At 45.9% G+C, this 14,203-nt stretch overlaps 1 protein-coding gene across 4 annotated transcripts in view; it reads right to left on the reverse strand.

The window, feature by feature from the left end:
- Nucleotides 1–14,203, reverse strand: part of IL34 (interleukin 34) — an 85,048-nt gene that overhangs the window by 65,556 nt on the left and 5,289 nt on the right. The window contains exons 2-3 of one of the 4 annotated variants that reach the window (XM_042918648.1): nucleotides 13,012–13,061; nucleotides 10,243–10,314 (exon numbers count right to left, since the gene is read on the reverse strand). The gene's annotated coding sequence lies outside the window, so the exon portion shown is untranslated. Of the gene's footprint in view, nucleotides 1–10,242; nucleotides 10,679–13,011; nucleotides 13,062–14,203 lie in introns of those variants that run through there. The other 3 variants (XM_042918649.1, XM_042918651.1, XM_042918650.1) reach the window with 3 other exon arrangements.

Raw genomic sequence — 14,203 nt, forward strand, 5'->3', positions numbered from 1 at the left:
TCACGAGATATAGATATAGATATAGATATATAGATACATAGATATTTATATAGTTTATTTATCTATTTTGAGAGAGAGCAGGGGAGAGAGAGAGGAAGAGAGAAAGAATCCCAAGCAGGGCCCACACTGTCAGCACTGAGATGGACACGGGCCTCAAACCCATGAACTGCCAGATCATGACCTGAGCCGAAATCAAGAGTCAGATGCTCAACCGAATGAGCCACCTGGGTGCCCCAGCAAGAACATCTGAAAAATATTGTGGGGGCATGTTTTTTCATAACATTTTTCTTTTAATGTAACCTATGTCCAACATGAGGCTTGAACTCACAAACCTGACATCGAGAGTCACATATTCCACAGACTGAGCCAGCCAGGTGACCCCCTGTAAGTGTGTATGTTTAAGTGAAAGAAACCAATCTAAAAAGGCTATATACTGTATGATTCTAACTACATGACATTTTGGAAAAGGCAAAACTACAGACATGGTAAAAAGATCAGTGGTTGTCAGGGGTTGTGGGGAGGGAGGGAAGAATAAGTGGAGCACAGAAGATTTGTAAGGCAGTGAAACTATCCTGTATGATACTGTAATTGTGGATATCACAATTGTCAGAGTGCCATTATACATTTGTCAAAACCCAGAGAATGTACAACACCAAGAGGGAACCCTCATGTAACTATGAACTTTAGTTAATAATCATGTTATCAATATCAATTATAACAAATGTACCACACTAGTAATACATGCTAATAACAAGAGATACTATGTATCTGGGGTGGGATGGCTTTATCGAACTCTCTGTACTTTCTTTTTTTAAAAAAAAGTTTACTGTGAGAGAGCTTGTGAGTGGGGAAGGAGCAAAGAGGGAGGAAGAGAGAATCCAAAGAAGGCTCCACCCTGTCAGCACAGAGCCCAACACAGAGCTCAAATTCATTAACTGTGAGATCATGACCTGAGCCACAATCAAGAGAGGAGGCTTAACCAACTGAGCCACCCAGGTGCCCCAACTTAGCCAATGTTAAGGGCTTTGCAGGCCCAGGGTTTGTCCCAGATCCTGAACCAGCCCCAGCTTCCTCCTCTGGGGTTAAGAGTCATGCCTTATAGGGTTGGGTTAAGAGTTCCAGAACTCTTGTCACTGCAATATGATAGTCAAAAATTTCATTGCCAGGGCACCCGGGTGGCTCAGTTGGTTAAGTGTCCGACTTGGGCTCAGGTCATGATCTCATGGTTCATGAGTTAGAGTCCTGTATCGGGCTCTCTGCTGTCAGCATGGAGCCTGCTTCAGATCCTCTGTCCCCACCTCCCTCTGCCCCTCCCCTGCTCACTCTCTCAAAAATAAATAAAATAAACATTTAAAAAATTACATTGCCAAGTGGATAAAAAAGATATGGTTTATATATACAATGGAATACTACTTGGCAATGAGAAACAATGAAATCTGGCCATTTGCAGAAACATGGATGGAACTGGAAGGTATTATGCTAAGTGAAATAAATCAGGCAGAGAAAGACCGATACTGTATGTTTTCACTCCTATGTGGATCTGGAGAAACTTAACAGCAGACCATGGTTGGGGGCGGGGAGGTTACAGAGAGGGAGGGAGGCAAACTATAAAGAGATTCTTAAATACTGAGAACAAACTGAGGGTTGATGGGGGGTGAGGGAGAGGGGAAAGTGGGTGATGGGCATTGAGGAGGGCACCTGTTGGGATGAGCACTGGGTTGTACAGAAACCAATTTGACAAATTATATTTAATTGAAAAAAAACTACATTGCCTATGTGATTTCCAGGGAAAAGGGGAGGAGTGGCCTTTCTTGGCCAGGAGGGAAACCAAGGCAGGGAGGACCAGGAGGCACCCTCTGCAGAAGTGTCATTCAAGAAAGGTTTCCCAACTGTGGAAAGACACTGGAAAGTACCTGGCCCCAGCCCAGCCTCCACCGGGCCAGCTGGTCTGCTGGCGTCTGTGAATCACAGCTTCACTGGGGCCTGGGACAGCTCCTCCAAGGAGGCAAGCAGGGGGGCCACATTGACTGCAATCCAGTGTGGTGGAGTTGACAAGGTACTTGTAGAGCAAGGGGGGGAGGGGGTCAAAAGGACCACCACTCATCCCTGGTGTGCCCCTTCCCCTATGGTTCCCTGGGAAGTCCCTAATCACCCTCTTCATCTATAAAATAGCACTACCAAGGCTCACTCCCCAGGCAGCTGTGGGAGAGAAAGCTTAAATGTAGTTATTCTACCCGGCAGTGAGTGGAACTCATACTGCTATCAGATCAACAACTGACACAGAGCCTCAAGGGCAGTAGCATAGAGAGGCAAAAATCTTGGCTTCTCAACACATGCTTTAACCTCTCTGATCCTCAGTCTCCTCATCTCTAACATGGGAATGACACAGCCCTTTATCTCCCAGGTACTGTATGAATTCAGGGAGAGCTTAGCAACCTGCCTGGCACAGAGATGTCCTTAGTAGCTCCCTGTGCCTTCATAAGGTATGAATGCCACCCCAGCCAAATGGGTCAATTCTAGATAAATCACCATCCCTGCTAAGGCTTCCTCTGTAATCTTACTTAGCTGTGAGGACAGAGGAAGGCACCACATTGCCACCATTAGGGACAGAATTTATTGCCTTGTGGGTACTAGACTGGGAACTTGAACAAACTGAATCATGTGGACAAGGTCTTGGCACCAAGAGAGCTAGGCTGGAAAAAACACTGCTGCAAAAAAGCAAAATGTACGCAAGAGCCATGAGAAAGACTTTAAGCTCTGGAAGAGAGTTTTTAAGGAGGGTCTCATTTAATGGAAGAAGGGGGGCATTGAGCAACAGAGAGCCTGGCTCCCAATCAAGGCGAATGTTGTCTGCATGGTATTATCCTTGGACCCTGGGGACCCAGGCAAGCTGGGCCTGGCTCCACAAAGAAGCCAGCCAGAGGGAGGGTAAAGTGCTGATTCACCCGGCAAGAAGAGGTGGTGGCTGCTGAATCCATACCTGTGAGACTGTCAGGGCCCAGGAACTGTCAGCCAGGTGCAGCAGGGTAGGTAGAGGCCAACTTGTGGCACGTAGGTTTTGTAGATTTCCACCCAGCATAGAGGGCTGAAGCCAGATTGTCGAGGTTTAAATCCCAGCTCCAGCATCTACTGGCAACCTTGAACAGGTGACTTAAACCCTGGGCTTCAGTTCCCAACTATAAAATGGGGATATTGGAGCACCCACTGCACAGCGTTGTGGTGAGAATTTGAAATCAAGCCCGGTTCAGCATTTAACACAGGGCTTGCCCACAGTAAACAGCAGCAGCTATTATTACTGTCATTTAGGGGAGGGCTGGAAGCAAGTCTTCCCGCCTGCCTGCTCCCTCCCTCCCTCTGACTTGGGTCCCACCTTCACATAGACCTGTTATATGTAACTAGACTGGACTGGATCACATGAGAGAGGCACAAAGCCTAGGAGAGACTCTGCCTCTGCCACTGCCTCATGTAGGAGTCTCCTCTCCAGCTTGCCAAGTCTCTCCTTACATGCCTCCACTAATGGGGAGTGCTCCACATTTGGATAGCTCTGATCACACGTCCTCTAGGTGGGGCTGAAATTGCCTCCCTGCAAACTGCCCTTTAGTGGAAGTGATTTTTCTGCCAGGGACTTTCCAATGTCTGGAATCCACCCATCCCACAAACGCTAGGATCACCCTGAGCATAGAAAGTCCTCCAGGAAGTCTCCCCGGAACTGAGCACACTGAGCATCTCGTGCAGAATTGCACTCCCCACAAGAACACACATACATATCTCCAACAACTGGGTCCATAAGGCAGAAAGTCTTGGATGTCCCTAGACCGCACACTAATAGTTCTCATAAATTGCCTCACAAAACCCCTATGAGGCATGTACTAGCTTTTTCCCAATTTTAAAAATTGTGGGGGCACCAGGGTGGCTCAGTCAGTTAAGCATCCAACTTTGGCTCCAGTCATGATCTCACAGTTTGTGAGTTCAAGCCCCGCGTCAGGCTCTGTACTCAAGAGCCTGGAGCCTGCTTTGGATTCTGTGTCCCCATCTCTCTCTGCCCCTCCCCTGCCCACACCCTGTCTCTTCCTGTAAAAATTAACATTCGTTTTTTTAAAATTGTGGTAAAACACACATAAAATATAAAATCGTAACCATTTCTAAGTGTACAGTGCCCTGATATTAAATACATTCACATGGTTATGCATCCATCCCTACCTCCTTCTGCAGAACTCTTTTCATCTTGCAAAAGTGAAACTCTATACCCATGAAATAATAACTCCCCATTCCTCCCTCTAGTTCCTGGCAACCAGCACTCTACTTTCTGTTTCCATAATTTTGACAACACTAAGTGCCTCATATAAGTGGAATCGTACAGTATTTCTCTTTGTCTGGCTCATTTCACTTAGCACAACATCCTCAAGGTTCATCCATGTTGAAGCATGTGTCAGCATTTCCTTCCACTTAAGGCTGAGAAATATTCCATTGCATGTATACATACACTTAGTTTATCCATTCTTCTGCCGATGGACACCTGAGTTGCTTCTACCTTTTGGCTACTGCAAACAATACTGCTATAAACATGGGTGTACTATCTCTTCAAGACCCAGCTTTCAATTCTTTTGGGTATATACCAGAACTGAGATTGCTGGATCATAGGATATTTCTTTTTTTAGTTTTTCGAGAAACTCCCAAACTGTTTTCCATAGCATCTGTACCATTTTACAATCCCACTAACAGAGCACAAGCGTTCCAATTTTTCTGCATCCCTGCCCTCACTTATTTTTTGTTTTTGTTTTTTAATGGTGGCCATCCTAAAGCTTATGAGACCTATAAGGAGAGCCTATTTTTATCCGACTTTACAGTTGAGGAATGTGGGATTGGAGAGGTACTGTGACTTGACCACAGTCCCACAGAGAGCACGTGGCAGAGCTGGGATTCAAGTTCAGGGCCATCTGCAACTGTCTGATACTCTCAACAGGCCCCATCCCAGTAAATCCTTACTGTACAACTGGTCAGTGATTACCCTGGGGCCTCCAGTCCTCAGAGCTCTGTTCAGAGCCTGGCTAGGGAGGAGGCAGTGATCTGGAAGACACCCCAGGCCCACACCCCGGCCCCCTGGATCTCCCAGGCCCAGGAGACTCTAAAATTAGCGTCTAACAAAGGCCTTACCCTGCACGGCCCATGGAGCCTTTGGCAGGGAGGTCTCTTCTGGGGGGTTCCCTCTCATGCTGGTCTGGCTGCAGGAGAGAGTGAGGTTCAAGGCCTTCTCGACAGGACCCAGATGGGAGGGCAGGGGGTGAGGGCCTGGAGAGGCACCCAGGCAGCGCTCTTGAGAGTCTCCGGTGCAGTGGGACCAGAACCACAGTGGCTAGAGGGCAGGGTAGAGCCTCCAGGAAGGGCCAGGCAACTAACATTCAGACACAGAGCCTGGTACATCCCCAGCAGTGGTGCCACATTGCACCTACGTGACCATGGACAAGCTAGTATTCCCCTACACCTGTTTCTTCCTCTGTAAAATCAGGAAGACTAAGTCAAAGCTGGCAGGGAGCTGTGGGTACTAAATGATCACTAGATCCATAATTCCAGGCTGACGACTGTGTGCAACTGTGCTAGCACCACTGCCTCCTCCCACACTCTTGCCTGTCCCACCCCCATGCTTCACCTATCCCGCCTCTCTCCTACACTGGTCTGCCCTCCACCAATGGGGGACTGGCAGAGCCTTGAGATTAAGGATCCAGGTGACTCCTTTGAGGAGTAACACATTTGAATGCATTAGTTCTGGTCTTCTTCTTAGAAAAACAAATAAATAAGGGGTGCCTGGCTGGCTCAGTAGGAAGAGTATGCAACTCTTGATCTTGGAGCTGTGAGTTTCGGCCCAACTGGGGTGTAGAAATTACTTAAATAAAACTTAAAAAAAAAAAAAACACCACAAAGTAATAATAATTCCTTCAGGTAAACAAAGACATGGTCACACAGATGTTTGCTACTACACTATTTATAACAATGATAATTTCATAGCACCCTGAAGGGGACTAGTTGAGTTAGCATCCTACCACAAAATGGAAGATCATATGGCCACTATAAATTATAATGGAGCTCTGTATTTATCAGCATTTCCATGGCAATAAATGTTGAGTGGTGGGAAAACACAGGTTATGAGAAAATCAGGTATAGATGATCCCATAGGACACAGAGCTGTGTGTGTGTATATAACTAGGTATGGTTTCCTGATCAGTAGCAATAGCATCACCTAAGAGCTTGTTAGAAATATTGACTGGGGCCCACCTCGGGCTTTCAGGAATCAGAATTTAACAAAATCCCCAGGTGGTTCATGTGCAGGTTACAGCTGGAAAGCAATAAAGGCATTGTCTGGAGAGTTTCCCAGTAAAATATTAGAGAATGGTTATGTCTGGGGGGGGTGGGGTGGGGGGTGGGATTGGGATTTTCTTTCCTTCCTGTGCTTTTCTGAACGTCAGCATTTTCCCCAGTAAACATGTGATAAAAACAATGAAGTTATTAAAATGCTTGTAAAGATACAAGATCCAAAACTATAAAACTCATAGAAAAAAATACAGGTAAAAAGCTTTGTGACACTGGACTTAGCAATTATTTCTTTGATATGGCAACAAAAGCATGGGCAACAAAAGCAAAAATAGGATAAATGGGACTATATCAAAATTGAAAACTTTTGTGCATCAAAGGATACAGTCAAGAGAGTGAAAAGGCAACCTATGGAATGAAAAAATATATACAAACGTGATAAGGAGTTAATATTCAGAATATATAAAAACTCCTACAACTCTGGGGCGCCTGGGTGGCTCAGTCGGTTAAGTGTCCGACTTCGGCTCAGGTCACGATCTCGCGGTCCGTGAGTTCGGGCCCCGTGTCGGGCTCTGGGCTGATGGCTCAGAGCCTGGAGCCTGTTTCAGATTCTGTGTCTCCCTCTCTCTGACCCTCTCCTGTTCATGCTCTGTCTCTGTCTCAAAAATAAATAAATGTTAAAAAAAAAAAATTAAAAAAAAAAAAACTCCTACAACTCAACAAAAAATCAAATAACCTGACTAAAAAAAAATGGACAAAGAATATAAACAAATATTTCTCCGAAGAAGATATACAAATGGAGAACAGGTATGTGAAAAGATACTCAGCATCACTAATCACTAGGGAAATGCACATCAAAACCATGATGAAATACCACCCCATACCCATTAAGATCATTACTATCAAAATGCAGAAAATAACATGTTGGTGAGGATGTGGAAAAATTGAAAGTTCTCCAGGTGCGGCCATTCGCCCTTCCTGGCTGGGATACACAGAAAGGAGTCTCCTAACAGCTCCTGGGAAGCCCAGGACATAGGTTCCCAGGACATAGGTTCATGCAGCTCAGTTCCCAGGGGACACCACCCCCTAATCATGGGACAGAGCCCTCATGCATAAGTGTGTAAGACAGCCAGAGACCAGAACTCCCCTCGGATTGTTGCAGGGCTGGAGGCCACAGTTCCCAGACCTCAGTGGAGTCTCCTGGGTTAAAGGGCCATATTGCCCATTTCTTTCTTTCTTTCTTTTTTTTTAACATTTATTTATTTTTGAGAGACAGAGCATGAGTAGGGGGATGCAGAGAGAGGGAGACACAGAATCTGAAGCAGGCTCCAAGTTCAGCGCTGTCAGCACAGATGCGGGGGTCGAACCCACAAACTGTCAGATCATGACCTAAGCCAAAGTCAGACACTCAACCAACTGAGCCATGCAGGTGCCCCCCATATTGCCCATTTCAAAAAAAATGCCTCTTCCAAGGTTGGGACAGGGACAGCCACCAGACAGTACTGCCTGGGAGGTGGGGTGGGGTGGAGTGGGTAACTTCAGCTTCCAAAGACATTTTGCAGACCTCCAGAAGGAAAGAGCTATAGGAAGCCTAACTGCCCTGAACCCTCAACTGAGGCAGAAGAGGAGACCACCCACTCTGGGATGAGAACCCCAGAACCCAGCACCCCAACTTTCAGGCCAGGATCCCCCACACTGAACCTATCCTAAGAATTCCACTGTGTGCATTTATTTATTTGGGGTACCATTAAAGCCTTTGAGATGGGGTGGAAGGCTGGGTCCATATCAGGCCTCTAATACCATCCCCTAAAGCTGCCAGAAAGGCATCCCCAACCCTGCTTAAAACCCCACATCATTGAGATAAAGTCCAAATTCCCACTTGACCTTCAAAATTTGGTCCCCGCTGACTCCTCTCACCTATCCCACTCTCCCAGTCCTGCAGCCTCCTGAACTGCCCCCTACCCCACCTCCTGCCCCAAATTCAGCTTTGTCCCATTTCTGCCTAATAGACTTTTCTTCCTTCTTAAGCAGGGAGTTGTCCCAGTCCCAGTCTCCTCTGCTCCTGTGAGACGAGCTGTGTGCCTGTTTCACATGCATGGAACTTGTCTTATGCATCTCACCCCAGTTTCCAGCACCATGGCCCAATAAACGACTGCTGACCAAGAAAATTAGCACATGAGTCTTCTGCCTGTCTTTTATGGCTAATTCTGGTATCTTCCCAAAAGCTCTGGAGCATGGGTTTGACCTTCCACAATAATGGACCCCTATGTGCCAAACACCTTACCTATGTTTTCTCATGTAATTCTATGGCAAAGGCATTAACATTTTGATTTTATAGATGAAGACACTGATGCTCAGAAGTCCAATGACTGTCCACAGCCAGGATTGGAACCCAGCCTGACCAGCCTTATTCCACTGAGCCTCATAGGTGGCCTCCCAATAACTTACTAGACTAGAGAACAGAAGGTGTGTCCCTAGACTTCTGGGGAATTCTCCGCTCTGTCCAGGGATCCTGTAAACCTGCACTTTGACAAAGGTGGCTGGGAGATGGAAGGGTGACATCTAGATCAGGTGGCAGGAGGAGACCAAGAGTCTGGGGATCCTTCAGAAAGAGGTTCACCTGACCTGCTGTCCTCTTACATACAGCCCTCCAGCCTCAGCAAAGATAGGGGCCTAAGTCAATAAAATCCTGTAGCAGGGGAGAAGACTTTCACTCCAGTTACAGTGGGGCTGGGTAAGAGGGAGTCAAGAAGATGCCCTTGAGAGGACTTTATCAATTCTGCCCAGTTAGTATAATGACCCAGGGAAAGCCCCAGGCTTGAAGAGTCTTCCAAGGGTGCTTAATAAGTGCCAGACATTGTGCCAAGTGCCTTAAAAATCCTGTATCACCAAGAAGTTTTATAATCTCTATTTTGCATGAGAACTAATTGAGGCACAATTATTAAGTGAGAGTTCAAGGTCAGGCAGCTATGCATACACACCCAGGCTTGCCTGCTTTCAAAGGTCAAGTCTTAACCACTATGCAGACTGCCTCCTTCCTGCAAAATCGTCAGAGAAAACAAGTTCCTCACCCACCCCCTCATACCATCATGGTTCTGGAAATTAGGAATTAGTCACATAATTCTTGAGTGAGCTGACCTGCATATGTAACATGAACTGAGCTACAAAAACGTTCTTGCCATTGCCCCCAGTATTCATTCTTGATGGAGAATAAACTCCAAGAAGGGGGTGGGGGGGGGAAATCTAAAAAAAAAAAAAACAGAAAAAGTTATTTTCACAGGATTACCCATAAAAGTCAAAATACTAATTGCAAAACACCTGGAAGCAACCCAACTTCACAAATGAGGGGTAAAGGCTGCCTATGCTGGGATGGGTTTGTTAATGTAGCGAATACCACATACCTTTAAAATGACATACCTTTAAAATGACAAGTAGTTAGCTGGTTTTGCAAATTTAAAATAAATGCAAAGAATAAAAGAACTCATTTTCATTGCAGAATACCATCCAAACGAGGAAGGCTCACTCATGCCATTTTTCCCCTTTCTTTTAAATCAATTAATTTTTGATAAGGTAATTCGCACACATAATTCATGCATGGTACATAAAAATCTAAAGACCTGAAGCAATATGCACTGGAGCAGACCCCAGTAACCCACAACCACTTAAAAATGTGGCTCTGTTGATTTACAAAACTCAGAAGCGAACAGAGAGAAGTAACTTGCTTTATGGTTATTTGGATCTTTTTTCCTGCAAGTCTAAAGAAATACAGAGCAGAGAATTCACACCATTTCAGAGAAACAGTTCACAGCTTTTTGACTGGGACTTTTTCAAGTCTTTCTCAAATCCCTCTTGCTGTGATCTGTGAAAGCAGCAGCTAAGTTGAGGTGAAGTCAGAAAAAGAAAACCACGTGAGAAAAAAAATGAATGCCTTCTTACCTGTTCACCCAGGAGGACTCGGTCTTCTCGGGCTTTTCTGATTTTAAGGGGCTCGAGGGTAGGAGCAAGTGCCTAGGAGCAGGAGGCAGAGGGTGCCAGGTGAGAGGTTGCTGCTTCCCCCAGCCCACAATCCGGCTTCCCGACTGATGGGAAGGGCGGGGAAAGCAGGCCACTGCCGCTTCTCGCTCCCGATTGAGAAACTGAAGCCAGCAAGGGCGGGGCAGGGCCACGTGTCCCCAGCCTGCCTTGGGAGTGCGGATAGGAGGGGGCCACAAACCCAGAGGAACAGCCAGGAACTGTTTCCTGACTGATGGCGCCTGGCATATTAATGGCAGGAGTCCCCACATTAAGTTTTGGCTCCCAGGAGGGTTGGGCCTGCCCCAGCTCCTCTCCAGAACACATTTACTCTGATTTAAAAAAAAAAAAAAAAACCTCTTCTTACAAAACTTAATAAAACTGGGTGATGTGGTAGTGACTGGAGTGCATGTGTAGGTAGAAGCAACAAACAGAGGGAGAAAAGGCCTTTGATAAACATCACCAGTGCTGAGAACTAATCAATTACCCAGTCTACAGATGGGAGATATGAGCCCAGAGAGATGAAGTATCTAACCTAAGATCACACAGCTAGGGCTTCCCGACACAACTGTTCTGGTGTAACTCATGGTAGTACACACAGCACAGGGAGTTCCTGAGGACACAGAAGTGAAGCCCTTTACTCAGCCCCATCTCCAAGAATAAGGGTACTTTCACTTTGCCTGAGTCAGACCGAAAGCGGAGAATGGCTCTGCCCAGCAGAATTCTGTGGGCACCAGTGGGGCAGCTCCATCTCCACCTAGTGTTCACAGCCAGCTCCCTGATTTAGTAGTTAGGGATGGGACAACCCCCCAAGGGATCCTTTAGCTCCTCCACCAGTGGACATTACAAGCAGGAATCAGGGGACAGGGGAAAGGACTGTGTTCAAAGCATCAAACTATCCAAGACAGTAATTTGTAGTTTCTCTGAACGTGAGCACAGAATCTTTATTAAGGGGCCCCTTAACATCTAGGATTCCATAGCATCTCATTTGAGAAATGCTACCCTAAAAGATGTTAGTATGTCTTATTCCGAATGTCAATGCCTGGTACGAGTAGCTGTTCAAATGATTTCTCAATTGGGTTGACAAAACTGGATTCCTGGTTTGGCCCTGAACTTTCAGCAGGACAAGGCCCATACTGGAATGCACTTGGCTAATTACCCACCTTCATCCCTAACGCTATGGCTACTCTGACCACACCCTCTACAAGGCCTTGGCAGAACTATGCCAAGTTGATTCATACCAGTCAGGTGGCCTGCTGGGAGGGCAGGACAGAGTGGAGATGATGGGGTCTAGCCACAGGACCTCACTCGAGCCTCATAGAAGCCTGAATTAACTCCACTGTGCCCTCTCTGGGATTCCTTGGCTTGGAATGATGTCCCTTCCTTTCAAAGCATTGCACATAAGACTGTAGTTCAAGATGGAGATGGCTCTAGGCTCCCCAGGCTTCTAGACCCAAGTTCAGTGGCCATGCCTCCTCAGATCCCCCGGAAGCTCAGCAAAAGCACTTTGCTATTACCATAACCCCTGAAGGTTGGTTTTATTATACTTTACAGACAGGAAACTGAGACCATGCTCAGAGACTGGTGAACCCAGGTCACAGGACTCTGTTCAGGCCTCTTTCTCTAGCCTTTGCTCCTGACCTCCTGCTTGGCATTTGGCAGGCAGGATCTTGATTCTGCTTTCCATGGTGAAGCGGCCTTTCTCTAGCTGCAGCATCAGCTCCTTAAAGGTTAGAGGTTCCCCAGCCTGCCTTGTGTTTAACCGCACTAGGCCCTGATAACCCACAGTAAATGTTGATGCTTCTCTTGACCGTCTTGTCTTTTTATGGCCTCAAATTATTAAATGTGTGAAAACTTCCCAAATGAGCTAATTCAAAGCAACTCCCATTCACTGACATTTTGTTTGCTATCAGAAGAAGGAACATGTTCTGCAGGGTAGGCCTGCAAACTGAAAAATGTGAGGACCAGGCTTTAGAAGGCAGAGTTACAGGTAGGGAACAGAGATGGATTTGCCTCTGGGATTACGACAAAACCAACTGGGTATTAACAGATTCTGGATTTGGAGGGTGAAGGTGGGGTTGGGTGGTGCTAACAGGGGCCTCGAGCTACTTCAAATTCAGTCTCCCAGCCTTTTGTACCCAAACTGGAATTTACAATCTTGGTCTATTTATTTATTTGGCTTCATGTTGAACAGGAAACAATGTTCCCTCATTACCCACCCAACCTAATGATTTCCACGTCTGATGACCACCAGACTGTGAAATATACAGTTGCCTAGATAACAGCAGAGATTAAGAGGTTCATGAGTTCGAGCCTTGCGTTCAGGCTCTGTGCTGACAGCTCAGAGCCTGGAGCCTGTTTCAGATTCTTTGTCTCCCTCTCCCTGTCCTTCTCCTGCTCACACAGTCTCTCTCTCAAAAATAAACATTAAAAAAAAAAATTTTTTTTTTTTTAAATCTGGGGGTAAAATCCAGCAACCTATTCTGACGAACTCAGATGATGCTAATACAGGTTTTCTTCTGTTTCTGTACCAGAAATGTTTGGCTGCCCACCCTCCACCTCCTCATTTTTCATAGTTGGGATCTTCTGACTTTTCCCAGAAGTCACAAGGCTATGCCTATTTTATCTGAGGAGACCAGAGACAGAGACTGAAGCTCTTCAGAAACTTGTCACAAGGTTCTTTGGCAAACTCACCAAAACTGACAGGTTATAAAAACTCTTCAACTTCTGGGTACAGAGCAGACCTGCAAAGAGGTGGCACATAGTAGGTGCTTGGTAAATACTGGTGGAATAAATAAATTTATAGCAGTATCTTACAGTGAGTTGGCTGTGTCTTTTTTTTTTGGTCATGTCTTCTGATGCTGGTTTTCAAGCTTGTACAGAAACAGCTGGCCATGCGCTTATGGACTGGTGAAGAGGACTCTTCTGACTGCTCTGTAGTACGTACCTGTGGATTTCAGTTCACTCAACTTCACATAAACCCCACACACTGGGCTATCAGATCGCCACATGTAAATCAGCCACTGACTACAGATGTTCACTGACCTCCCTACCACGTAACCAAGAGTAAGCCATCTGGCCCTCACCTGTTAATTTTTTTGGATAAGGTTTGACTTCAGCAGCAGAGACGGTTCTTCTGAGCTCTTGATATAGCCCTTGAATGTATTTTAAAGGTACAATAAAATATTCACACACAATATTCCATATGCAAATGAGCAAGTAGATGACTCAGGCAAACACATGTCATTTCTACTTTAAATAGAAACAGAATTTATAAATATTTTTTAAAAATTGAAAGCCAAGTTGATCACATCTGAAGAATGCTCCCAACATTTCTGGCTTCCCACTGATGAGAAACTCAAGAGAGGCTGCATCACGGGAGCAACACACATTCTGGTGACCAGCACTCTCCCCATGAGAGAAGTGAACTCCAACAGCCTTTCCCAGCCACAGCAGTCTTGCTAGCAATACGTTCAAAAAAACCAAGAAAAGCAACATTCCAGCCATAGTCCAATTTGAACCCCCTCCCCCCAAGGAATGCTATTCTTGGCAAGAGATCTTCCAAAGGAAACAACATCTGCAGAACCCCTACCCGTGAGGTCAGGGAAAGATGAGGCAGCTGAAAACTTTTCAGTCTTTCTTAGACTCAAGTTGCAGGGACTTAACAGAGCAGCAAGATGAGAGTGATCCTAGTACCTAAGGGCAAATGCCTCAGGGTCTTGACATTATCCCTTCAGAACTACATGGCAGACTCTGATGTATTTTGCAAGGCTACACACAGAGGTCCCCATTTACCTGGCTGCGCAGTTAAATCAAAAGAGTTCATTAGCCCCCCCTTAATACCTACATAGATGGGATTTGTAATTTAGCCTCATCCCGTCACCAA

The sequence above is a fragment of the Panthera leo genome, chromosome E2 (assembly GCF_018350215.1).
Source record: "Panthera leo isolate Ple1 chromosome E2, P.leo_Ple1_pat1.1, whole genome shotgun sequence".
NCBI lineage: Eukaryota > Metazoa > Chordata > Mammalia > Carnivora > Felidae > Panthera > Panthera leo.